Source organism: Balaenoptera physalus (genome assembly GCF_965194825.1).
Source record: "Balaenoptera physalus genome assembly, chromosome: 2".
In the NCBI taxonomy this organism is placed as follows: domain Eukaryota; kingdom Metazoa; phylum Chordata; class Mammalia; order Artiodactyla; family Balaenopteridae; genus Balaenoptera; species Balaenoptera physalus.
The window spans coordinates 153,012,452-153,040,201 of record NC_138883.1 but is presented as its reverse complement, the minus strand read 5'-3'; the positions used below and the strand labels follow the sequence as shown (position 1 = coordinate 153,040,201).

The following is a 27,750-nucleotide window of genomic DNA, read 5'->3' as shown; positions in this document are numbered from 1 at the left end:
AACAACATGGATGCACACTCAGGGGCGTTACTTTCCATTGCCACATACAGGAGTGTTAGACACAAAGAGGATATTTTTCGACACAGTGATTGTGAAAAGTGAAACAAGCATCCTTTTACTTGAGCATTTGGTAGGAGTAGTTGAATCACATTCATATTTGCAATCTTGAAATCTACCACGCACAATGAAAGGTTAATGTCTAGATTTCTTTCCTGTGCAGATTCAGGCACTTTCTCATATATATATCTGTAAGTTTCTTCTTGCCTTTTCATTGTTAGTGCATAAATCAGCCACGTAGTATAACCCAGTAGTTCACCAGGCACAGTAATGATTGAGTGAACTGTGTTGGTGCATTCTTGAAGGTGCTATCACTGATTAATGTGGTACTGGCACTTTGATATCCAGTATTTCATAAGTTGTGTAAATAAGAATTCTTTTGTCATCTTGAGCACTGGAATCAAGCATAAGGACTGGTTCTTCGAATCTAGTCACTTCATACTCTTCTGGAATTTTTTTTTTTTTTTTAATGAATTATTTATTTATTTATTTATTTATTTATTTATTTATTTATTTATTTATTTATTTATTTATTTATGGCTGTGTTGGGTCTTTGTTTCTGTGCGAGGGCTTTCTCTAGCTGCGGCGAGCGGGGGCCACTCTTCATCGCGGTGCGCGGGCCTCTCACTGTCGTGGCCTCTCTTGTTGCAGAGCACAAGCTCCAGATGCGCAGGCTCAGTAGTTGTGGCTCACGGGCTTAGTTGCTCCACGGCATGTGGGATCTTCCCAGACCAGGGCTCGAACCCGTGTCCCCTGCATTAGCAGGCAGATTCTCAACCACTGCGCCACCAGGGAAGCCCTTTTCTAGAATTTTAATTCCATACAATGAAGTTTGGTTTGGAGGTCAAAGTCTGTTTTGAATTTTACTTAACTTGCCTCTTGAATGAATTTAGCATTAATAGGACCTCTTCATTACGAGTTACATGGAGAGTTCTTTGAAGTACCTGGGATGGTGTTGCATTTGGTTCTTCTGCGTATCATTTTAACTTATTCAGGATCTTCCTTACTTCTCCTTCAACACCAACGTTGTGCTGATGTTTTTCTGTCCCATCTTGAATGACTGTAATGTTATCCGAATCCTGACCAGTTGTACATTGGGCATGCAGTTTTTCCTGTTTTCACAGCACCAGTACCTTTTACTCCTATCTGCGTTAACGGAATGGAAATGGTAACAAAAACCATTATAACGTAGCATTGGCTTTTCTTTTTGTGAGTATACTATTTCTGCCACATTGGCTGAGAATTTTCAAATAAATATGTCATATTGCCAAGCAACAGAAGAGGGCTATTTTATTTTATTTTGTAGCCATCTGACCAATGGTTGCTGGTTCACTGGTGGGGGAGACCTTACTAATGTCTACTGGATCAGCCAGTAAGTAGGCACCAGCCAAGGGCAGGGTAATCCTCCCTGGTTGGCAAGTAAGTGTGGGAGTCACACCCACTAAAACCTCTCCAAATTGGGGCAGACGCTTCTTGCCATCTATTGCAATCGTACTCCTGGACTTCGATTCAAGGGAAGCATTGCGCATTAACCCTGGGCAATGGGATAGTTTTAAGGGGGTTAATTAGATGAGTGGTGTTCCCCTCATGGCAGGTATTACACCCGTCTACTATGGTGGTGTTAGGGAGCCACACCAGTTCTCACTCCTGCAAGACACTGTGTTAATAATTACACCAACGAGTTAGCTGCCTGTTTTCTGTAGCAGCTTGACCAAGCCCCTCCTGTCATACTCCGCCCTTATGGAACCACCCAGCCACATCCAACTAAATGCTCAGAGACATCTTCATGCACCATGTGTTGGGGCGTCACATCCTTAGCTTGTCCTTTGTGCATTTCTCTGACTGTAGGACTCTTCTCAGTACACGTAGTTGTTATAAGTCCCACGCTACTGGAAGATTTGACCCCTATCCATCAACCTAACCCCACGTGCTGTTACCACATAGGCTACCGAGGCAAGAAAGATTTTTATTGGCAATATAGCCACAACGCAATTATTGGACAGTAAAGCATGATAATATTTTTATGTATTAATCCTATAAACCGAAAGTATAAATAAAGTTATGGGCTATTTGAACCCAGGGACGTTTTCTAAGTGTGGACATTTTTGATAGGCCCAAATATCAAAAACCATTTGTCATGGACCAAATATGCTCATGGACATTTTTGATGGGACCAAATTTCAAGGATCTTTTGGCAAGACCCAAATGTCTCAATAGACACTTTGGGCAGGATCAAATGTCTTCTAATCTCTGACTCTCAAATTTCTGACTCCAGTCCTAACCTCTCCCCACACACTTTTATCCAGTTGCCTATTTGGCAAATCCACGTAGATGTCTATCAGCATCTTAAACTTAACAGAATGTTATCTTCTCTCTCAATCCTCCCCATCTCAGAAAACACATCAATAACTACAGTTGCTGAAGCTAAAAAATTGTTTAACTACAGTTGCTGAAGCTAAAAAGTTGGAAGCAACATGCTTCCAGAACCCATCTCAGATCCTACTTCCTTCCGTCTTTCCTGCTGTCACACTACCGTCTTTGCCTGAACAACCACATTAAGCTTTCTATATGGTCTTCTTTCTCCATTCTTATCCCTTCTATACCATTCTCCACACAACAGCAAGGGTGAGCTATGAAAAAGTATAATCATATAGCATCACCCTCTTCTCATATCCTGCCAATGGCTTCTGCTTACTCTGACTTAAGCCCATATGATGGGGTTCCCACCATTACCCACCTGTGTTCTTTTTCCACCACCCCCTGCTACCTTAGTATCCACTCCTACCCCATTCACAGTGGACTTTTTGATGTTTCTCAAACAGCTCAAGCTTGTTCTTGGTTTAGGGCCTTTAAATGAGTCACATGGCTGACTCTTGTCAGGCCGGTTACATGTCACCTCTCAGAGAGGCCCTTCCAGACAACAGTCTAAGGTAGCCTGCTGAATCTTCTTCATCTTTGTATCAGTCTGTTTTAGTCATGCCACCTCTCTCCTTCTTTTTTTTTTTTTTTTAATGGATGGACTTGGAGTGTATTATGCTCAGTGAAATGATCCCTGACCGGGGATTGAACTCACAACCCCTTTGCTGGAAGCAAAGAGTCTTAACCACTGGACTGCCAGGGAAGTCCCATAGTTTTCTTCTGTTGCTTTTTTTTTTTTTTGGCTCCGTTGGGTCTTTGTTGCTGTGCACAGGCTTTCTCTAGTTGTGGAGAGTGGGGGTTACTCTTCATTGCGGTGCGCTGGTTTCACCTTCTGACATTAAAGTTTTCATTTGTGTATTGTCCATCTTCCTCCCTTCTAATGGAAGCTCCATGAGTTAGACTGCTCTGCTTACTCATCATGGCAGCCCTGGAGTCCAGAATAGTGTCTGATCTTACCAGGGGCTCAAGAATTGTATAGAGAATGAGTGGATAAATTGATGGCTATTTCTTCAATTTAAGTAGAATCCAGAGTTGTATAAACATAGGAGAGAAGGATAATCTTCATTAATGTTCTGCTTTCGTCTGAGGGACAGTCAATCCCTAAGTCAACAATAGTTTCCTCTCTCTCTCTCTCTCTCTCTGCACCCCCCCCTTCATATATATGCAGACTCACATATATATTTGTATGTGGTGTATTTTTGATAACTTTCCATGCTGTATTGAGTACATAGTATATTAAGACTGTAGTCTTTCAACCAGTGTCCTGATCATGTGTAAACTTATGAGAGAAGAATCATAATATATGAACTATCAACAAGTTAGAGGGAGAAGGAAGGGTTGTAACAGAAAAAAAAAGACAAAGTGCTTGCTTTTCAAAGAGCAAAGAAAGGAGCAAAGAAGCAAAGTCTGCCTGATTACTGGTTCATTTCATCTCCTTTTCCTTTCTGAAAGATTTCCAGAAACCATGGGATTTCAAAGTCATGTTCTTCTGTACTTGGAAACGCTGAATGATATAAATAATTCTCAGTAGGAAATAAAATGACTGATACACATAAACAGGAAAGAAATGTTCTTGGATTGATATTTCCAAAAGTTTTCGAAACCAGCTTCACATCTTGGCCTAAGAGCATATAATCAGAATTCCCATTGGCTGACTCAGCCAGTTAGGGCAAAAACAATGGCAGTTTCAACCTCTTCTCACATTGCCAAAACATGTAGATGATCTCTGAGAATTTGGCAATATTATCAGCAAAGGGAAATAATCCAAACATAATACAAGTTGCAAAGGTATGGGGGAGAGAGTTCTCGAATGGAGTATTTCACCATGATAATAAGGTTGGCAGAAAAAATGGAGAAATAATGACTAATAGTCATTAGAAAAACTATCAAAATTAGATTCCAGACTCCACAGGGGGATCCTTATGTCACAGTGGAAATGTCACTTCTTCCATTGCAGAGAGAAGTATTGGATGAATCAGCAAAAATTAGTAATAGGTGGAAGGAAAATTATATTCCACTTCCTTAAATTTCCCTTATAATTCAAGGGTTTCTCTTCATGGCAAAATACTATTCTTAACAACCCTTCACTTGGAAACTTTGAAGATAGAATTGGAAATAAATTCTAGTTGGAAAACAAAAGATAGAGGTCTCCCTGGACGCCTTCCCTGCAAACACCATTGTAGTAGTGAAGTCATATTTCAGAGGAAAACGTAACTCATTCTGCAGCTATCCCTCACAGCGATACCTGGAAGGTGCTTGGGACTGGTGTCATATAATAGCTCCAAACAGTACCTGAAGAGCAGTTTATGGTGGCAAATCTTATTTTCACCTTCCCGTCGATGTTATCTACTTTTTTTAGTGAATTTATTTTTTTGTGGACATTGTTACCATTTAGGTGTATTCATTTCTAGCTTTCAGGCTCACAAACTGTAAAAGGAAAGAGGCTGTAAACCAAAGCCCTTAATTATATTTCCTGGTTTGGGGAAAATATAAGCCAGAAAGCAGCAGGCAAAGGGAAATCTTGATTAAGAATAGCGGTGTTAAAACTCCCTGCTTGACTTCCTGCCCTTGTCTTTCCCAGGAAGACTCAGAGCACATCTTGGACTCAGAGCACACCCATCAGAGGGAGTTGCAAGGGAAAGCATCGTGGGTCAGTGGTGTGCGTGATTCCCCTCTGTTGTACCCATTTTGACTCCGTTCCAAGGACACCAAAGATCGGGTTCTGCTTTGTCTTCCTGTCACCTGGCCTCTGCCTTAAACCCTGACAGCTGTTTCAGCTGGAGCCCTACTGCAGCTGCACACTCTGGACTCTCTTTCGCTCCCTCCTCCTCCGCTCCACTCTCAGAGGGGAGTCTTGTTGCCCTTGCCTGAGTCCCTTCCCGAATGCTTGTTTGTTGGATGGCCTCTACTCGGCCCACTAGGTCTTGGTCAGCCCCCTTCTGCTCAACATTATGCCCATTGGATCTTGGTGAGGTCAAATGCTTTGCCTAATTCACATGCCATGCCAACTGTTGCCAACATGGAGGGCCAGAGCGAGTTTGGTAGGAGCCAGCCTTCAGGAAGCTCCTCCTGAATGTTGTCTTCTAGGGACTTCAGTAATTTTTAAATATCTACTGTGAACAGGTGACATGCTTATGTTAAAATATAAATGTCCGTTTTGAAGTCTCGCTGGAAGAATTTTGTATTTTCTGCCTCTCTGCCCTCTGCTTACAAGCTCACATCCTATTCTAGAGATGCCCAATGTGCTGATGCTAGGGCTGAGCCTCCCTTTCACATACGGAGATGTTGAAAGAGTTTTTGATCATGAAATGTTGAAAAGCAGTCTCTCCTCCTTAATGTATGGAAATAAATCTCTTCAAAGAATCACCTAATCACACCATTCAGCCAAAACAAATTTATGATTTTATTTTCTTAGTAACACGAAAGAAGGAATACTGGTAAAATTTCTAGGTGGAAGGAAAAAATTCAATTAAGTCATTTAAATCTTTTTGTTTGTTTTGTTGTGTGTTTAGTAAGTTGTACAAATTCTTATTTTTTATGAAATGGATACTCTATTACCCCCTCTGATGGTTAATTATATGTGTCAACTTGACCAGGCAAGGGATACCAGACAGCTGGTAAAACATTCTTTCTAGGTGTGCCTGTGAGGAAGGTTCTGGAAGATATTAGCATTAGAATTAGCAGACTGAGTAAAGGAGATCACCCTCACCAAAGCTGGTGGGCATCATCTAGTCAGTTGAGGGCCCAAATAGAACAAAAAGGCAGAGGAGGGTTAAATTTGCTCTTTGCTTGAGCTGAGCAGAGACATCCATCTTCTCCTGCCCTCACGCACCAGAGCTCCTGGTTCTCAGGCCTTCAGACTCAAATTGAATTACACCTCTGGCTTTCCTTGGTCTCCAGTTTGCAGAGGAAGCCTTCTTGGCCTCCATAATCATGTGAGCAAATTCCTATAATAAATCTCCAAATATATATTTCCTATTGGTTCTGTTTCTCTGGAGAACCCTGACTAACACACCCCCAATTCCATTTTTATTTCTGTTCTCTCACATGGAAACTCAGTACTTTGAAGGGGGAGCACATCATTCTAGCCATGTGGTATTATTGGCATCAAGCACTTTCTCCTATTACAGTTTTCAAGTATATACAAAGACATTGTTAAGGTCACAAGATAAGGTCCATTCTCATTAATCGATTTTAGTGCCCCCATTCACCATCTGGAGGATGCCTTGCAGGAACCAGCTGACCTCACATCCCCTTAGAAGCAAAGAGTCAGTACCCTTCATATAAGTTACCTGAAGTACAACAAAGGTTGCTTCCCTAAGGTATGTGTTTTTACCCAAATAAAAACAGTAGATGATAACAAGGGTAGAAACTACCTATATGTTTTAAAAGACTTCTTAAGAGGCTTTTCCTTTTAGTTTCTTAGAGCTTGCAGTAAGAAAGTGATGCTGATATTCACAAGTCATTAAATTATGATTTTGAGGGATTCTTGTCTCAGAATGTTATCTATAGTCAGTTGAATGAATTCTAGGCAAGGAAGTCTAATATGAGAGATGACCAGCTTCAAAATCTGTTTTAGTTACACAATAAGGTAAATAGGGCAGGAGTCACAGAAATATTGGTAAAAATCTGGACTTTGAGCAAAATGCAAGGAATCTTGAATACCGTATTAGATTGCTTCAATTTTCTTCTGTAAGTAAGGGTGATATATAGGAGGTTTTAAAACAAGAGACATGAGGGACTTCCCTTGCAGTCCAGTGGTTAAGACTCCATGCTCCCAATGCATGGGGCATGGGTTGGATCCCTGGTTGTGAAACTAAGATCCCCTATGGTGCACTGTGCAGCCAAAAAATAAATAAATAAAACAAGAGGCATGAGATAAACAGGTCTTTGGGGGTGGTGATATAAAGGTTAACTAAGATGGGAAATCAGAAGTTTTGGGGCATTCGAGTAGTTATTTTGGCGAGAGATATTGGAGGCTTGAATTAGAACAAGGGCAGTGGGAATAAGAATGACAGAATGAAGTGATGGACCATTTACAGGATTGGTGATGTGTTGTAATTAGGATATCTGGCAAAAGGAAGAAGTAAATGATTACATGGAGATGTCTACCTTGGCAACTCTGTGGTTGGTGATGTTATTAATCATGTCAGAAATGCATTGTTAAAACAGGCTGAAGGGAAAGTTGGTACATGTGGAATCTGATGTGCCTACGAAATAATCCATATGCCTGTATCTTGCAGGCAGATGAAAATATGGTCTGGATTTCAGGAGAGCCATTAGGGCTGGTGGTATAGATGAGTCTCAGAGCCTTGGAAGTTGTTGAGAATGTTCAAAAAAGGTTGAAAAAGAGAAGAGAAAGAAGGAGCCTTTGGAAATGCATACCATTAAGGAGCAGATAGAAGAAGACACCTGAGGAGGTGGGGGAAAGATCAGAGAGGCAAGAAGGAGCCCAGAGAAAGTGGAGAATTGAGGGGGTGACAGGGGTTCACAATTCAAAACAGGATAAGAAATTGTAGAGGATGGTAGCCAAAGAGCCGGTGTTGGGCTGATGATGAGGATATGGCTGGGGATCTTCTGTGAGAGGAGGATGAGTGTAGAGGCAGGGACTGAGGAGGGACTGGATGGTGAGGAAGGAGAGCAAGTGAACCTAGTTCTGCCCCCTCAGCCCGTTTGTGAAGAGGCAGTCAGGCCAGTGGACTGATGATAAAACAGCATTTTTTCATTTGTAAAATGAGATAATTATATCCACCTTGAAGGACTTTTTTGAAGCTTAACTAAAGGTAGTTTTGATAAAACACATAACATAGTGTGTGGTATGTAGTAAGTTACCAGTTTCTATTAGCTTTCTGTTTTTTTTCTATTTCTATTATTGTTAGTTATTAGTAAAATCAAGAATAAGAGATAAACTTACGATGCTATATAAAAGGGAAAACACGTGAACAGAGGAAAAGACTGACTATACTGAAAAGCTGGGGCTGACTGTTTTGGGGTGAAGACCCCATGATGAGAAGGGGTTGAAAAAGTTACAGTTGCTGAACTGTTTTTACAGTCCACAGCCCTTCTGACACCCAATGTGTGGGTTTTCCACAACAATAGCCAGTTGTCCAGGTCTCTGGACGCTAACTGGATGTCCTGCAATTCAACTCAGCTCTGAAACTACCTGGGTTTAGCCCACATCCCACAGGTTACAGACTTAGTCCCACAAGACTGCCCCACTTCAGATGCCTGTCGTACTGCCCAGGGTACCCATCTTCTATCCAACTTGGCTACAAAGTCTGGGGATCCTCCAGCCTTCTCCTTTCAGTTTCGATAATTTGCTAGAACAGCTCACAGAACTCAGAAAAGTACTTCACTTGCTATTATCAGTTGATTATAGAGGATGCAAGTCAGGAGCAGCCACGTGGAGGAGATGCACGGGGGGAAGGTGAGAGGGCAGAGGCATGCGGAGCCTCCGTGCCCACCCTGGGTGCTCCACCCTCCCAGCGCCTCCATGTGCCCACCAACCAGAAGCTCTCCGAGCCTCATCATGGTGGGGTTTTTACTGCGGTTTCAGTACATAGACATGGCTGATTAAATTATTGAACTCAATCTCTTGGGGGTGGGGTGACAGGACTAAAAGTTCCAACCCTTTAATCATGCCTCGGTCTTTCTGGCCACCAACCCCCATCCTGGATCTATCTCGTGGCCCCCAGCCACCACTCATCTAATTAACATACTAAAGACACTCTTATCACTCCAGAGATTACAAGGGTTTCAGGAGCTGTGTGCCAGGAACCAAATATATATTTAACAGTCATTAATTTGGGAAGGAAAGTTGTGTGTGTGTGTGTGTGTGTGTGTGTGTGTGTGTGTGTGTGTGTGTATGTGTGTAGTGGCATGATTTAGGGCCAAGGTAGATTTGAATAAAACAGAAGATGGGAAAAGGCTAGTTTACAAAATTTAGGAAGAAAATAAGCTAGCAGAAAGTCTGAAAAGAGTTGTATTTCTTTGACAAACTGGTCTTTTATTTGAACTACAATCTGGGATTTAAGTCTATTGATTTTGGGTCCTATAATAGTTAGGTGTATGATGTATAATAAAATTTACCTTACATAAAATAAAAACATAGTTATATGTAGAAATGCACAAATTATCCATATAAAGTGCTAAGTTGCAGCAAATAAAATAATCAGAGAAGGGGCAGAAGCTTGAATGGCTATATAATATCGTGTCAGTTTCATTCTGGAGATACTTTTTATGAATATCCAGTGTTAATCCCATAAGAACCTGGCTGACCTAGTTTCACCTAGACTCATGTGTCCTGAGGATCACAGTTCTGATATAGGCAGTGAGCGGCAGTTCTCTTTCCAGACCTGGCATCATGCAATATCCTTAATAGACACTTGATGCCTCTGTGTGTGTGCGCGTGTGTGTGCATGTGTGTGTGTGTGCGTGCGCGTGCGTGCCTGCAGGCTGAGGCTAGTTCCACAGACAGGCTTTAATCTCAAAGACTGACTTCTCTGAATTACAGTCGAAACTGGCACCAACTGGCTTTGCATATTCAGGCAAAGGATTGCATCAGTGTGTTTTTACGAAGACCTTGGCACTTTCTTGAGCCTTTTTTCTTGGCTAAGCATGGATTTCTTTTTAATCACATCTGAAACAGGGTGATTAAATAGGACACAGGCTCCAAGCTGGGCGAGTGTTCTCCCACACCTCATGGATAATCGCTCTCGGCAGGATGTGCTATTTTAAAGCAACCTAAGGTTTACTTAGATGCCTTCATGTGGACAGACAACTTGAAGGAACAGGCAAATCTTCGAGCACAGAAACCATTTAATAAAATTATGTTTGCTGAAGCTATTTTCATCTATACCTCAGCTTTGTGTCTGAATTAGGGGGTTTCCTAAAATAGTTCAGTCTGTGAGCTGCTTGTGCCTCAGCGAGAATTTCCTTGTCTGTTAACAGAAACTGCTAGTAGTTCATACCAGGATAACGGGACATCTAAGTAATTTTTTATGTGAACTTTTTATTGAGATACAGCACAACTTACAAAAAAGTGCATCCATCAACAAACCAGTGTATTGTGAATTCTTCCCTTTCCCAGCCTTGTTGTTAACATTTTGGGGAGTCTCAAAACACTATTCATTCTAGAAAATAAATTTTCTTTTACACAGCAAATTATTTTATGACTTCCTTCTTTCCTGAAGAATAGCCAGTAATTCAACCCTTGCTTTATAATATTGTAAGTTAGCCCCTTCCATCCTTAGAAAGATAAGTATCATAACATCACTCAACTCTCATATATCCTGTCTCCCCATCAGTATTATAAGTGCATAAAAATTGTACTTGTCAGCACAAAATAGAAGCTTTTAGTAACAGTGGGGCTGACCTCTCCTCCAACAGTATGAAAAGAACAGAGGTGATTTGGAGAGCGGCTGGCCAGCAGCCACTCTCCATATGAATTGGTGTGGACAGTTGCTCATTTCTATCTTTTTTCATCCTGATGACCCGTAGACTGTGCTTATCTGACTGTCCCAGAAGTGGGCTGTGACCCTGGGCCTTGAGGGGAGCTCAGACAGCTGTGATGGGGCCTTTTCTTCTCGTGACCCTCCCCACCACCCACATACAGCTCATCTCTCCTTCCTTTGTCACCTTCATCCCTTTGAAACTTCCTCCAGGCTCTATGCTTCCTCTAGGGTCTGATGTCCTCCGACCTCCACACTGACATCACCACATCCCACCCTCAAATCTTACCTGCCCTGAGTTCTATTCCCTGAAAACTAGTCTCCCTATGTTACAGAGTAGTAGGCAGTTATCCAATTATTAAGGTTTTTAATGATATAAAATGTCTTGATGTGGCATTTGCTTTATACCAGGACACCCATCATGAACAAAATGCCCAGTGGATTGCATCTCTAATAAAAATGTAAGGTCCTTTCATAATAAGCACCCTTTCTCAAGCTCCGATTATATACCCAGAACATGTAAAGTTTAATAATTTCATTTAATTTAACAATAGTCCTATAACATTGACATTATTATGACAATTTTCATAAACTTAGTCTCAGAGTGGTTAAGTGACCTGTCCAGGGTGACACAGCATGGCAGTGACAGTGAAGGGATTCAAACCCAAACATAACTGATTTCAAAGTTCACAACCACTAGGAGATTTTTAAAGGCAGTGGTTCACTGACTCTACACAGGCCCCCAGGTATACCTGGGGGAGGTGCCTGTGGTCAAGCCATTAGTAATTCTCCCACCTCCTGCTCCTGACTGTTCATCTCCCTGGGATGGAGCAGATCCTTTCCCCCTCCAGATGTTATTGTTAACACTATTCTCAAATGGAAATGGAACAACTACACTCACTGAGGAAAAAGGCCAACCACATCCCCATGGTTATAATGACAAGAGGACTTTTAAAAAAAGTGTGAACTCAAAGAGACATAATTAAGGTAACCATTAAGATGGAGAAACTTCTTTCAGAGAACCTTCTATTGTTTGTATACAGACCTAGAGAGGGAATCCCGGAGTCCCAAGCATCATTAAAGAACACTGAGGGGACATCAGTTTTGACCACGTGTCACCCTTAATGGCTCCCGATCACCCACAGAATTAAGTCTGAATTCTCACCATCAGGTAGAAGGCCCATCTCAGAGTGGCTAACCTCAGGTGTTTAGTCATAAACAGTCCCTCACCACAAACCCTCCTGGTGCATCTGGACTGCATTTTCTTTTATTTTTTTGTGTATTCACTATTTTAAAATATTTAGTATATTAATAATAACATGAATTTCCAAATCCTTCAGTGCCTCTGATTGGAAGTCTCTTCCTGTACCTTGTAGGGAGCAGTCCCATGTTAAGGTCCTGATGATTCCCGATGCAGCATTGCCCTGTGCAGCTTGTGCAGCCCTCTGATGTGTCCCATACGTGGCACCTTGCATGTCCTTCTGTCACTTAGTAGAGCTACCAGCTACTACATGTTCTAGGTGCTTCCTATATGCCATGCATTGCACTTTATTTATCTCATTTAATACTATGAAATAATGTCCCTGGGACACGTTATCCCTGTTTTATAAAACTGAAATTGAGATTTAGAGGGGGAAATGCTTAATTTCCCCAAGGTTATATAACTAGTAAGTTCTAGGACCAGAATTCAGACTCAGGTAGTTCTTATTCTAGAATCCATGAAAATAATTAATGATATTCTCCAACACACACCTCATCTAATTTGGCCAACTCTGCAGCTATGATGTTAGCAGAATAACTGCTGATGGATGCTTGCGGTGTCCAAGGGAGGTTTAGGATCTGTTTCATTTCTTTTTCAGTGTTAGGTTTTCTCCTCCTAGGTTGTTACACCGCCAAATTGAGAAAGGAGCCAGCGACCTTGAGCACCTGGGAAAATTGCTCCCACCTGGCATTGGGGGTGTTCAGGTGACCCCCCCCCCAGGTGATCAAGACTGAACTGCAAGAGGGTGGCTTTATAATCGGAGGTACCCAATAGCTGTAGAAGGGTGGTCTTTCGGGGAAGGGCGGTGTACGTTTAGCTGTTTGTAGACCCACTTAATCCAAATCAGTCTCCTTGTCTGTGTCCTTTGCTGCACTGCATATGTACAATACATATTTTTTCTTGTGTGCACTGAATTGATCCAGGAGGGAATGAAGATGGGGCTCTGCTTTTTGGGAGGAAAAGATTAGTCAGAATAAAACGAGGTTAGTAAACTTAGGGAACATGGTCGAAGTTGACAAGACCTTAGGGAGGGACAGGCAGGCGGGCAGGAGAGGCTGTGGCAGACCAGCAGACAGCACGTTTGCCTTCCTTCGGGGCTGAGGAGCCAGGAGCCAGTGGGTGGTGGAGGTGGAGCCCTGGGAGAGCAGCCGGCGGGGAGCACATCCTACACAGGGAGGCGCCCAGCCCATGGGCACCGGCTCACTGTCCTGGAGAGTCCTGGAGAGTGTGCTGCAGACGAGGGGAGCCGTTCAGGCAGTCTCTCCGTGGAATTGGCTGTCGTGAGGCCGACAGCTGCAGGGCCTGGTGAGCTTGCAGATGCCTTTTGTCTTCACTGATCTTCACCATCGGTATGGATGAGGTGGCTCCTCTGAAAGGAACTGAGTGGCTGCCCTGAGGCCCTTGTGTCTGCTCTCCTGTCCTGGCCAAGCCGCCCATGAGATTGAAGTGGGGGAAGCAGCTGGGAGCCAGCAATCCTGCTTGAGGGCCAAGCCTGGTTCTAGGGCTCGATTCGCCCGCCTCTCACAAAGCCAGTGCCCTAATCTGTGATATAGGACTGTTAGTGCAAGGAGCTTTCTCCAGGTTTCATTTCTTAAAATCTGCAATTTGCCTGTGATACGCAACAATTCTACTGGACAATAGGCCAATTTACCTATTTACTTGCAATTTAGCTTTCAAGGTAGTTGCTAGTCTTCTTGCCACGCTATTTTATAAAATGCTTAAACTAGAATTCCTGGGGATTTTCGATCATATAAATAAAATTGGGTTTAATTATGCTCATATACTTGCATGGTTTGTAAATTCTTAGAAGGAAATTGGTTGGCAGTAATAGTAACTGTGTATTGATTATCACTACATGCTAAGGGCTTGGTATCATTTATCTTATTTAATGCTCATAACAACCGCATGTGGCACAGAGGAATTAATTAATTTGCCAAAGTCACAAGCTGGCAGATGACAATAATGGATGCTTGTATCTGCTCAGTGTTTCTTTGCTTCTTCCTCTGCAGCTGTCATCTCTTAATTTGGGGAATTGCCTCTCCCTACCCTGTGGGACTTCTGATTGAAGTCTCCATCCCATAACCACCCCATCCACATCTTCAAGGACTGGCCAGTTCTCCGTTCCTTCTGGCCATAATGGTTGGTCCTACAATGGGCAAGTGACCCCAGTCTAGCCAATGAGAGGTCTTCCCTGGGATTTTATAAATGACCCCGAGAAGCTGTGTGTTCTCTCTTTCTTGTGGAATTGTCAGGCTGAGTGAAGTAAGCCTGCATCTGCTGCAGCCGCCATCCCACCCCCAATGCCTGAAGGAAACCATCTACTTCTGTTTCAAGGGAATGCAGCCACATGGAGAAAAGAAGGAGGGAGGAGGAGACCCAGAATACTCATTTCCCAAAATAGTCAGGCCAGCTTGATCCCTAGCCTTCCCAGTTACATAGGGATGGATTCTATCTTTTGATTAAGCTAGTTTGAATTGGATTTCTGTCACTTCCAATCAGTGCACTGGCCTGACTGTGGGCAGAGCTGGGATGCGAACCTCATAGTTTCCTCTCTTCTTAGGCTCAGCTGTATGGTGAGAGGAGGAATTACAAGTCAGAGCTAATATTATTGCAGAATTTGTCCCCATGGATCCAGTTTCAGGGCCCACCTCACCCAGAGAATCAGCATGTCTGGTGGGCTACAGTCCACCTGGATCTCCAGTTCCCTAGGCTTTGGGGAGGGAGGACAGTGGTTTATTTGCCATGTGATGTAGAGAACCGGTAGCCAGAGGGAACGTTTTTCAGGTTGTTAAATCGTTGTAAGTCAACCTTGTCCTGCCCCCACAAACCCAACTCAAAATCTTCTGAGTTTTCTAAATGAGTAGAATAGAAAATGAATAGAAAGTTATAAATTGCCTTCTTCCATTAAGTAAAAGTCCTATTCTTGTTCTCTAAAGACTAAGAGGGTTTTCTCCCAGTTCCAGTGGTACCTCATCAAACATATGCACACATACAGGCATGCACGCACAGAGACACACACGTGCACATAAGCAGTCTTAAACTGGGAAAGAATAACAGCATGGCATCCTGAAGTCTACCTGTGGATGGGGAGAGATAAGAGACAAAGAAAGAAAGACTAGATGCTGGTTACCTACCTTGTTTTGGATATGAGCCACAAATCCAATATGGAAACTCCCTCCATCTGCTGTTCCCCTCCAAGCAGGTGGCGTATTACAGTTACTGCTCCTTCTCACTCTGAGGTCAATGTCAAGTAGTGGTTGCCAAACTTTTGTAGGCACCTGGATCATCTGGGGAGCTTATTAAAAAGATCTCTGACAGGGTATATCTGGGGTAGGTCCCAGGCATTTGTTGTCCTAAGTAAAGCCCTTTTGATGAGTCTGATATGTGTGACCTTCTGATTAGCCTTAATAACCAAGCGCCACAGTGAACGTCTGAAATCCTGGTTCTCTGTTGATGCTGCATTTTGCTTTCTCCACATCCCAAGCAAAGGTGGACTGTTTCAGGTTAACCTCAGACTTTTCTCTTTCTACACTTTTATTTCTATCATTTTCTTCCCCCCATCCTTAAATTCTGAATTTCATGTTTCCCCAACCTCATCTCCTATTTTTATCTTGGAAAAAATTACTACTGGCGGACAAGCTCATGAGTCACAGGTGGTCTAAATGTTCTGGCATTATGTCCCCCCCGGATTTGTTAATATCTCTGGAAGCTTTGGCAATGGAGACAGAGATGACTACAGAGTTCTGTTCTATGTTCTGTTCTATGTGGCTAGGTGTTTACAACTTTGCTTCCTATTGGCATCAGCAGATGCTTATTCTAATAATGAAGTAATGAAGAAGAAGCCTTCCTGGTTATTTTGGTACTTAACTCTGGAAGAAAGTATCAGTGAATGATTGATAAAGAGGAGAAACCTTCCAGAATTGTATCCTACCAGTTTTTTTCTCTCATTTCTATCAAATTTGTCTTAGATACAAATGATATCTAATGATATTTGTGTCTTATTGTCATAAGATAAAGGCAAAGGTTTTTTGTATCCTTTCCCTTCTTGATATTAGGAAACTCTCTTGTTATAATCTGCTTGCCAAGCCTTGCTTCATGGCTGGATAGTTGATCTATATTTCCCTATTTCAGACTTGGCACTGGTTTTCATGCAAATGTATGTGTTGAACAGGAAATGGTCTTTGCAGATGCAAAGGAGCCAAAGATCTCTGCTGATTCCTAGCTCATCCTCTAGAGGATTTGTCTAAATCCGTAGCAAATGTCTGCGTTAGAAAGCAGCATCTCTGATTCTCCCTAGACTGCACCTCTTTGAAGTCTGAGTGCTGTCTGGAGTCTGTCCTGTTTTCTGGGAATCCCCAGCATGTAGCACAGTGCCCAGCAAGTAAAAACTGCATATTTATTCAGTCTTAAATATGTGTCTAATATTACGTGAACATCACACTGGGAACAAAGAGAAAGTCCTACTAGCTTTCAGAGAGCAAACAGGTCAACATACAGCAAAAAAGTTGGAAATGTTTGGAGTTCTTAACCAAACAATGGAAGCTGGAAGACAATAGAAAAATACCTTCAAAATCCCGAAGGAAAGTATTCTTGAACCTGGAATTCTATACCCAGCCCAACTGTTAATTAAGAATGAGATTAGTATAAACATATATTCAGACTTGCAAGTTCTTAGTATTTACCTCTCAAGAATCCTTTCTCAGGAAGTACTGAACAATATACTCCTTCAGAAAGGAAGGATCATGAATCAAAAGCAGGGGTTGCAATGCATCAGAGAGGTTGGGCTCCCGGGATGCTGGTGACCAGGTACAGAGCATGGCCAACGTGTGTTGGTGCAGGTCAGAAGGCTCCAGAGGCGTTCTTCAGAACGACAAAACTGACAAGCTACCTGATACACCTGAAATGGCGGAGAGAAGATTTAGACAATGAGCAGAGTGTTTGGGGTTAAATTTATGGAAAGTATAGATAACTAAGCAATTGAAAGGGAGATAATTATTTAAAACAGGGACAATAAAATATACAGGAAAGGAAAAAATCATCTTAATATACTGCTTGCCTCAGCTGTGATTAGTGTTTACATAATCATAACAACAGAAACAAAGAATATTGATACAACCAAAATTAACTCTGTTAGGAGGAAGGAGGACAGTTAGGGTGCTTGTAGATGGTTGAACACTGGGGTGAAAGAGAGTGGCTAGTCCACTGTTCTCCAGAGTGGCTAGTCCATAGGTTTGCCTACATCTGAGAAGTCAAAAAGTAGCAATATAACCATTTTATTTAAAAAAACAGAAACAAATACACAAAAGAACCAGCCCCCAAAACTGAAATTGGTTGCTGTGAGAAATAAGAGAAGATGTTGGGCTACCGTTCTTTTCTAGTAAGCTTTGTAGAAATCTTTATATTTTTGAACCATGAGCAGGTATTTTTTATATATAATTAAAAACCAACAAACCAATAAAACAATTGCATCATATGGACAACCATTCAGATCGCACACGATCACGGAAGCCTCTTCAGTGAGCTGCAGTCAGTTCACGCACAGGGAGCTCTCTCCTCTTTGTAGCTCCTGGTCACACCCTCCAGAAGGGAACGTCCTCTCTTCAGAAGGTGGTACATGAATGGCTAGGAGTAAACCCATCATCTGTTCAGCTGGGCGAGTGTGATGTTTTCATGCAATTCTTACTACAACTGTTGACCCCAGAGACATTTGCCATGACCTAAAAAGATATCATTAAGGTTTCAGCTATTTTTATTCCAAGTAATGTACTCAACAAACATCCTTCCATCTCCCCAGGGCCTTAGCCCTTCCTAAAACTCTCCAAATCCCATCCAAGGACGATTGAAGGGGGAAGATCAGCAAGAGAAAAAAGAATCCAGTTGTCTCATTAATAACATATCCTGTGTTGGCGTTGGTAATGGGAATTTGGACATGGCATCATTGTAAAGAGCTCTCTCTTGAGCATCACTGAAATGACCCCACTGGAAACAACTGTCTGACTGTGTTACAAGAACTGGCCTTATAAACACACCATCGGCTATTTTGGGATACCAGGAAGACTTAAAAGCACATACATGGGAAAAAGAATAAACAAGGACATCCACTGGTCACAGGAGTCGGAGGACTTTTGGTGCTAAGCCTCCATCCTGCCTTGTCATTTGAGAGCTGTTTGGTAGCAGAACAGCGTAAGGGAAAATGTTGCGGTTTGCGATCATATCAATATCTAACTCCTTTATGACTGGTTCTGTGACAAATCCTCCATGTTTCATTTTCCTCACGTATAAAATGGGAATAACTGTTTTGTCATAGGATTACTATAAAGGTAAGATGGAACCACTGTTATTAATTAATTATTAATTCCTGAGCCCCACATCTTCATTCATCTTTGATGACTTGTACAGAAGATATCACTTGGCACACAGAAGATTTTCAGGAAGAATCTGTCAAATTAATAACATACATTGAATGGATTAACACAGAGCCAGATATTGGGAGATTAGTACTGACCCTTATCTTCGTTCCTTTCTCCCAGCAACCTCACCCCTTCCTTTCAGCCATGAAGAAACTGAGAACCTCAGATGTTAAATGGTGTGTGTGAGTTAATGGCAGAAATTAAATTTGGACTAAGGTTGACAGATTTGGCAAAAAATATATATATACAGGACACCCAGTTAAAGTTAAACTTCAGATAGTTAAGAAATAATATTTGGGACATAACACTAAAAAAAAAAACCTGTTGTCTCTCTGAAATTCAGCTTTAAGTGGGCAGCGTATATTTTATCAGACAGCTCTAATTTGGATGAAAATCCTGTCTGAGAGTGCAGGACTCTTTCCAGTTGATCATGCTGGTCTAGAGAAGGAAAGTGGTGAGAAGTCCAAGCAGTGGGAGCCCGGCTGGGAGATCAGGGAGAGGGAGGCCCAGATGTGCACATACAGGATACATCTCCACGGTGGGGCGTGCCTGGTGGAAATGCGACACCCCCGCCAGATGGGAAGGGATGTGCCTGGATGGGAAGAACATTTGACACACTCCAAAGAATACGCAACTGATTGCTAATTCCCCATCCAGTTGGCAGCCCACCTGTGGTTCTCTCCAGTGTCCTGAAACACAGAGCTCTGAGAGGAGCCACCTCGTCCGTCATGTCATCTCTGCTTTCCTTTCCTGCTGGGGCCTGTATTATCAGGTTTATGCATTAGATGTCTCATTCCTTATCTGGATTATTTACAGAGAATGTTGTAGGTTATGTGTTGGTATTTCACAGATGAGGTAGCAAGGCCAAATTTTCCTTAGCTGTTCAAATCTGTGCTTGTTTCCTGGGGAACGCAGGGCTGTGGGGTGGCTTCACAATCAGTCTTTTGGGTGACCCTGATGAAGCTTGGTGGGAAACCACATAAAACTGCATAAAAACATCTCTGTTCTTCCCCGGTAACACATGCTGTCCATTCAGTCCAAACCAGCATAGTCACAGTGAAATGTTCCCCGCTGTTCTCAAAATCCCCCATGAAATTGACAGTTAGTACTCAAGAACCAGGGGCGACTTCTTCTGCCCAGAGACACGTTTGCACCGTGGAGCTGTCAGGGGATGGCTGTAAAACAGGGTTATGCTTGAACCACAGGTAAGAAAACAAGTTAGTACGGGAGCAATCGAAACTTCCCTCCTGCCAGGAAAGATCAACAGAAACTATGAGTAGTAAAAAAAAAAAAAAAAAAACAACTTCAAGGTAAATGGAATGGTTTCGGCTTAAAGAAAGGCTGATTGTTTTCAAAAAATCCTCCATAGACCTGGCAGCGATTATTAAAGAAGTGATTACTGAGGATAAGGAAATGGAGATTTCAGATGAATATGCAAATAACTAAAGTTATGTTTAATGCAAAGAAGTAAGCAAACAGCAGAAATAATTAAAAGCTGTTAAGGCGTATGTCTGTTTGGCTGGCACGTACGTTATTAAAAACAAGAGACTCTAACGCCAGTTGCCTCTAAGAATCTGTCTTTGCCACAAACCATTTCCATGAATAATATGTACAATAATATTTTACACCCATGGAGTGCCTTTCATCAAACACATCAGGGTTTCCACACTCCATCTCGCTCTTCAGTAGACAGCACTCACTGTGGAAGTAACTCACCTCTGGTCTCATTGAAAGCAGCTGGCTTTGGTTACCTGTTCCAGCCAAAGTTAGTTATCTGCGGATGGACCCCAGGACACCAGGGGTCCATCAAATTGTTTTGATTTGGCTAAAGTTAAGGGAAATAATGGGAAGGGTGCCATATTAAGTACCAACTGCTCGGAGGGTCAACCTATAAGAGACCAAAGTCAGTTAAGATTAGGTTTATTTATTTATTTATTTTTAATAAATTTATTTATTTGCTTTTTTGTTGTTTTTTTTTGGCTGCATTGGGTCTTTGTTGCTGCACGTGGGCTTTCTCTAGTTGTGGCGAGCGGAGGTCACTCTTTGTTGCGGTGTGTGGCCTCTCATTGCGGCATCTTCTCTTGTTGCGGAGCACGGGCTCTAGGCGCATTGGCTTCAGTAGTTGTGGCTTGCAGGCTCTAGAGCACAGGCTCAGTAGTTGTGGCGCACGGGCTTAGTTGCTCCACGGCATGCGGTATCTTCCTGGACCAGGGATCAAACCCGTGTCCCCTGCATTGGCAGGCAGATTCTTAACCACTGTGCCACCAAGGAAGCCCTTAAGATTAGGTTTGATGGCAAATAACGAAAACCCAAATAACAGTGACTTCAGTAAGTAGGATTTATTTCTGTCTTATAGAGATGAAGTTGAGGTGGTCATTCCAGGATTGACATGAGGCCTCCGTGACTCTCCCATTTTGTAGAGCCGCCGTTTATAACAAGTGGTTTCTACTCAGTCGAGAAGTTGGCTCAAGTGTCCTGCAGTCCTCACACCTGCACTCATCCAGCTGGGAGGATGAGGGGGAAGGAAGGGATGCCCACTCCATGTAAGGTGGTTATTGGAAGCTACACATACTCTCCCACTCATCCCGTCGGGTGAGCTTAGTCACCTGGTAACATCTGGCTAGGAGGCTGGTGAATGTGTTCTTTATTCTGAGTGGCTGTGGAGCTTCTTGAAAATCAGGTCTCTATTACTAAAAAGGAGAGTACACATATTGAGGAGCAACTAACTACATCTTTAACAGGACCCTACAGCTTCCCCAAATCTATTGAGTCTAGATGCCTATTAACTTATGTATCAACACATGATGATTATTCATTGAGTGCAGGGGCCTGAGTATAACACAATCCCCAATGTGGAGTGACCCATTCATTTTTCCTGTAAGAGATGGAAAATATAAGCCATTAGAGCTTTAGATGATACATTCCAATATATACTTAAAATCCTTGATTAATGAATTTGGTTACTGATTTATATTTAAAATCACTTATTATAAAAGGTAACATTAATTTAAGACATAATATTTTCCACTTATAGTTTATGAAACAATTATTAATAAACTGTTCACAGGTATACTTGACATCTGTCTCTCTTGAGCTAGAGTTTCTAACAGTATCTATGAACGTAAACTTTGAATTATCAATGGAGTTATTATTTTCAATTATTATTTGAATCATCACAGTCAACCACCACAATCATCATGGTGATTGTATCTATTTAGGTTCTGTGTGGTTCAGATGATAAACTGACACATGAATTCTTAATCTTGCTCAATGAATCAGGAGTCCCTGGAGATCAGAAAATCAGTTTGTTTGAGTAGTCACATACCATCATCACTCTGAAACAAAACAGGGTGCTGGTGGTCTGTTGGTCATGCTGTATAAAGAGAGCAGTGCTGCATGTGACTCAGCATCTGCCTTTCATGGTGGTGTCAGAGGGATGGCGGGGCTCATCATAACAGTTGCTCTTGATGGAAGCATTCGTGAAATGTTAGAGGAGCTTCAGCATTTAGAAATTTAAATTTCTAATTTTATTATATTTGATATATTTTATTATAAAATAATTTAAATTATTTATACTATCCATTAGATAGTCCAGAGCAGTGATTCTCCGATTTGCCTGGGTATCGTAATCACTTGGGCAAATCTGTTTTAAATTACAGACTTCCGGGCCCCACCTGAGACCTACTGAATGAAGATTCCTGGGACAGGCTCCTGGAATCTCCATTTTTCCAAAGTTTCTGAGTAGACTTTGAGGCAGGCAACCTGACATTATTCCATGGACCGGGATTTGGGAAGCATTGGCTAAAACTTTCGAGATTGATCTACTCAGGGTTTGGGAGACGGGGTCAGAATTCAGGAGGCAAGACTCTTTGGCAAAAGTGGAGAAAAGGGCACTTGAATAAATCAGATGTGATTTAGAAGACGTATGACTAGGTTTATTTTGTTTTCTGTTCTTTTTTTTTAAACTGCTGTGAAAGGTTGTTTTTACAGCAGGCGTATTCCAAGTGATGCCTCTAGCTTTACTGCTTCTCAGTATCTCTGACAGCTTTCCTTTCCCTTTGTGTGCAATCATACATCAAAATCTCAGAAGGTGCTCCCACTATGCCCACCCCATGCCCGACTTATCTGATAGTATATCACAGTTCAAACATGAAAAAGTTAGACAGTGAATGAATGTGAAATTTGTGTACGGTTATCTTATTCTATTTTCTAAATTAGAATTTATTTAGAATACTGTCCAGAAAACCCAGGATAGAAATTTTTACTGTCAACCAGGTTACAGAACTGGCCAATTCATCTTCATCTAGTGATAAAGTTTCCCTTTATGTTCCTCACGTTGAGCGACCATCAGAACAGGCAGGAGCGTGTGAGTGTGGTGGAGTATGGAAGCTTAGGAGACATTTAGTAAACTGCACCTCTGCACTGTACAGAGCAAGACCTTCTGTTATCTAAGCAGAGACCTACTCAGACATGTTCCTATTTACAAGAAAGAGGAAGGCAAAACTATATCTTGAACCGTTTCTCTTCCTTTCTCCCTCAAAACCCTCTACTTCTTTGTGGTATGTGATAGCTATCTCCCATGCTTCCTAGCATCTCTCTCTTTCTCTGAAGACTGGCGCCTCACCTGGAAAGCCCTCTTTCTGGGTTTGCTCATCCATCTACTTTCTCCTTAGCTGCCACCAAGCAGCTGATCACTGGTGGACAAAGTCACCCAAGGCTTCCTTGTAAATTTAAATCCACAGATCTCAGGCAGGCACTTTCTACCACCCAGCGGTCCTGGGTGTTTGCTTGGTTTGCCCTCCTGTTTGCTTTCATAGTCTATAAGATCTTACAGATCAGATCACGTGACCCTTCCTTGGTTTGCTCTCCCCTCTGGCCCATGCCCTCTCCTCACTTCATTACTCAGTAATTTTGGAATGAGTTTCTAATCTGGCTGTCTCCAATTTCTTGTTGCCACCTCCAAATCACTTTCCAGTGCAGTCTGACCTGTATCCCCATTATCACTGAGATCTTCTTCCCATGCCCATGAGCCATTCCCTGTGCTGTTCTCTCACCACAGCAAGCAGCATGGTGGACCACTCTTCCACCACCTCCCTGTCTTGAGCCCCTGGAACCTTGCTCTTCTGTCTCCTCTGATTTTTCACTCCTTCCTGCAGACTCTCGTCTACCAACTCCAAATCGTGGTCTTGGGCCCTCCTCTCTTTCCTAACTTCACATTTTCCTAAGTAATTTAATTCTACCGTCTCTAGGCTGATGATCTCCAAATCCCTGTCTCCAGACAGACACCCTGGACTTTCTTCTTGACACCTCCTTCTACATGAATAATAGACACCTCAGAAATGATATTCCAAAACAGAGCTCTCAGTTTCTACTCCTTGCTCCAAAATCATCACTTCCACGGTTTCTCCATTTTCATCTTCTGAGATAAAAACAAAAGTTTCCTTCTCGATTTCACATCTTCTTTCAACATGTTTCACATCTTCTTTCGTACATGTGTTTAAGGGGAAAATAAGATCATGTATAATAAAACTGTTAGAAAGTCTAAGCAAAAATTTATTTATGTTAAACTAAGGAAGAGGGGCTTCCCTGGTGGCGCAGTGGTTGAGAATCTGCCTGCTAATGCAGGGGACACGGTTTCGAGCCCTGGTCTGGGAAGATCCCTCATGCCGCGGAGCAACTGGGCCCGTGAGCCACAACTGCTGAGCCTGCGCGTCTGGAGCCTGTGACCCGCAACGGGAGGGGCCGCGATAGTGAGAAGCCCGCGCACCGTGATGAAGAGTGGCCCCCGCACCACGATGAAGAGTGGCCCCCGCTTGCCGCAACTAGAGAAAGCCCTCGCACGAAACGAAGACCCAACACAGCTAAAAATAAATGAATAAATAAATAAGTAGAGTAGCTATTAATTAAAAAAAAAAAAAAACTGAGGAAGAATTTTATGAAAACTCACAAAACCATTATATATGGTGACTGAAGTGGAAAAGTTATAATGCTGATAGTTTGTATCAAATAAAGAGAGTAAAAAAAAATTTCAGTAGTAGCCCATACTTAAAAATAACAGAAGCGGTTGCTTATGCCAGTTGGGCATTTCAAGAGAAGAAACCTAAACATGATCTCCATTTAAATTTCAGAGGTGAGTTGCATAAAGGAAAGAATCTTGAACTGTACCTTGAATCGCATTAATTTGCTCAGATCACAGGACAACATTGAGCTTTTTAATGGGATATAATTAAGTTTCTTCCTGGAAGCTTGATGATGCCACTGGGTCAGTGCTTTTTTTTTTTTTTTTTTTTTTTTTAAAATAACCTGACCTCAAATACCTTTTCCCTTTTTCATTCTAAATGCAAGATAAAATAGCAATGAGGTTGCCTTTTATGTCACCATAAATCACATTCAAAGATGATAGGATAATGGCAGGGGAAGAGAGAGATGTAGAATCATGCACACTTTGGCATAGAAGAGGCTGGGACAGTGATTGCCATGCTGTGGGTTCCTGATAGCTGTAAAGGAACGTATGTGGGAGAGGAGGGTATGTTGTGTTATAAACAGAAGACCACAAGTCTGTATGTGAGATACATTATCTCACAGATATGTATTACTCTCCTCCTTTACATTTAAAAGTGCTACAGAGTTTATAGCTGAATTCGGAAATTATATATATTTTTAAATGATATTTAGTAAATAATTGCAAAAAATTGTAAACACTCTCATGAGTTGGTTCATGAGATTTTTGAATATTGTCCACAGATGTATTTGTCATTTTATTTTTATTTTTTAATTTTTATTTACTTTTTAAATTGAAGTATAGTTGATTTACAATGTTGTGCTAATTTCTGCTATACAGCAAAGTGACTCAGTTATACACATGTATACATACTTTTTAAAAGTATTCTTTTCCATTATGATTTATCCCAGGAGATTGTATGTAGTTCCCTGTGCTGTACAGTAGGACCTTGTTGTTTATCCATTCTAAATATAATAGTTTGCATCTACTAACCCCAAACTCCCAGACCATCCCTCTCCCTCCCCCTCTCCCCCTTGGCAGCCACAAGTCTGTTCTCTGTGTTTGTGACCCACAGATATATTTGAATTCATACCTCATGCCTTAAAGCAGAATAAATTTCAAATGAATCCAAGCCATAAATGCATAATACAAACTTATAAGAAGAAAGCACAAGAAGATATTTAAAAAATAATCCTAGAATGAGGAAGACCTTTTAATATGGCATAAAACCAAAAAGCTATGAAAAAAAGTTTTGAATTGTGTTTAAAAAAACCCCAAACTATCTACACATTAAAAACTACCGTAGTCGAAACACAAATGAAGACGCATTTGTGATGCATATTATAAAGAGCTCTTTTTTTTTTTTAATAAATTTATTTATTTTATTTATTTATTTTTGGCTGCCTTGGGTCTTCATTGCTGCATGCGGGCTTTCTCTAGTTGCAGCGAGCAGGGTCTACTCTTGGTTGTGGCACACGGGCTTCTCACTGAAGTGGCTTCTCTTGTTGCGGAGCACAGGCTCTTGGTGCGCGGGCTTCAGTAGTTGTGGCACACGGGCTCAGTAGTTGTGGCTCAGGGGCTCTCGAGCTCAGGCTCAGTAGTTGTGGCACATGGGCTTAGTTGCTCCGTGGCATGTGGGATCTTCCTGGACCAGGGCTCGAACCTGTGTCCCCTGCATTAGCAGGCGGATTCTTAACCACTGCATCACCAGGAAAGTCCCATAAAGGGCTCTTTTCATCAATATATAAAGAGCTCCTAAAATCAATAAGAAAGGGCAGACAACTCAGTAGATAAAAGGGCATAGTTTATGATAGAATAGTTTAAAGGCAGGAAATACAAATAGATCTTAAATAAGTGGAAACATACATAAGTGAAAACATACTCAAGCTCACTTAGAATAGTAGAAGTACAAAGTAAAACCTCATGGGAATATATTCTATCGTATTCTTAGAGAACTAAGGGTTTAATGCACATCCTCCTGGCACATACATGAAGTAGAAACTCTCTTACATCACTGATAGAGTATAAATGGGTGCATCTCTATGAGATGAAATTTAGCACTGGTTTAAAAGTTACAAATGTGTATGCCATTTTCCCTAGCATTTCCACCTTAAAGAATTTATCTGGGAGATGTAATCCACACACCTGTGAAATAGATTATCTAATGGGTTACTTATTGCAGCATCATCGGTCATAACAAAAGACTGGAAATAACCTAAATGTCCATCACTAGGTCAGTAGTTAAATAAATTATGAAAATCTATACGGTAGAATACTGTGTAGCTATAAAGAATGGTTAGACTCTTTTTGTGGATATATGAAACTATCTCTTGTTTCATACTGTTAAATGAAAAAAAAAGCAATATGCAAAATAGCAAACATAGCATGTTGCCAGTTGCACAAGAGAGGAGAAAACAATCTGTCCTTTTGTACATGGAGAACATAGCTCGGAAACTAAATGAGAATCTGATGGCATGGGTTGCCTCTGGGGAGAACAGGATGGAGAAAGGGAATTTGTACTGTGTATCCTGATACACATTCACATTTTTAATAAGATGGAAGAGCCTTATGAAGCAGAGCGTGAGCAGAAGTGTTTGACAACTGCATCTCTAGTCCATTGCCGAGTTTTGAGCCCTGATAGTGATACTAAGGGTTTGGGGGGCGATGTGGTTTGCTCTGGGTCAGGTAGCTCAGTAGCGAGGTTCAAGCAGGCCCCTACAGTCAGTCCAGGCCTCTTCTCCGCTTCAGGTTTTGGGCGGAAAGGTGAGCAGAGTAGGAATGGCTAATCCCAGCATTAGGAAACAGCCAAAAAAAGCATGACAGAAAACATGGAGATCAGAAAACGTATAGCATGTCCAGGGACCCAGTGGGTGGAAGAACGAGGTAGCATAATGTATAAAAGAGTCAAAAATAGAGAGGTGAGCCCAGAATGCAGTGGGGGAGGGTTGGTGAGAAGGACAATGAGGGAATGGAAGGTTCTTTTGTAGAGTCTGGACTTTTTCATGTGTGGGCAGTGGGGAACTGAGGATGGGCTTTTAACTTATGACTAATGTGAACACGTGTGGACTTGGATTTGAAGATACTGCTCTGATTACAGTGTGTGAAATGGGCTGATGCCAAAAAGACCAAAACAGGCAGGATTGAGTCAGAATG

The 27,750-nt window shown here is 41.9% G+C and overlaps 1 long non-coding RNA gene across 1 annotated transcript in view; it reads right to left on the bottom strand.

Moving 5' to 3' along the window:
* Positions 1 to 533: 533 nt before the first annotated feature.
* The window catches only part of LOC309655281, a 380,610-nt gene continuing 353,393 nt past the window's right edge, over positions 534 to 27,750 (bottom strand). The window contains exon 2 of the long non-coding RNA XR_014260748.1: positions 534 to 856. This is a non-coding gene — a long non-coding RNA (uncharacterized lncRNA). The remainder of the gene's footprint in view (positions 857 to 27,750) is intronic.